We start from the raw sequence: 379 nt of genomic DNA on the forward strand, positions 1-379 counted from the left end.
CGATCGAGACGTACCAGTCATTCGGTTGTAATGGTATCCAGCGCACGCTGCTCTATAGGGCGGAAGCACGCCGCAGTGTTAAAGGCTATTTGCCACCTGGATAGCAAACAACGCAGCGCTTTGTTACGAGAGGCCGACTCACGGCTCGTCAATTGTATATGCGAATGCGTTCTGAATATTCTTCGCGGCAACGTACCTCTCAAACCTACTCAGAAACGTCGCTTACGAAAACACGCACCGCTGCTGAGACGTTTATCCAGACCGGGTTCAGCAGTCAAAACTAGAAAACGCCTTATCGTTCAGAGCGGTGGTTTTCTACCTCTTCTGCTGGCACCCATACTGGGCACCGTCATATCAAAACTCATAGGGGGAGGTTAGG

Source organism: Cephus cinctus, unplaced genomic scaffold (assembly GCF_000341935.2).
Source record: "Cephus cinctus unplaced genomic scaffold, Ccin1 Ccin1_scaffold1227, whole genome shotgun sequence".
Taxonomy (NCBI): Eukaryota; Metazoa; Arthropoda; class Insecta; order Hymenoptera; family Cephidae; genus Cephus; species Cephus cinctus.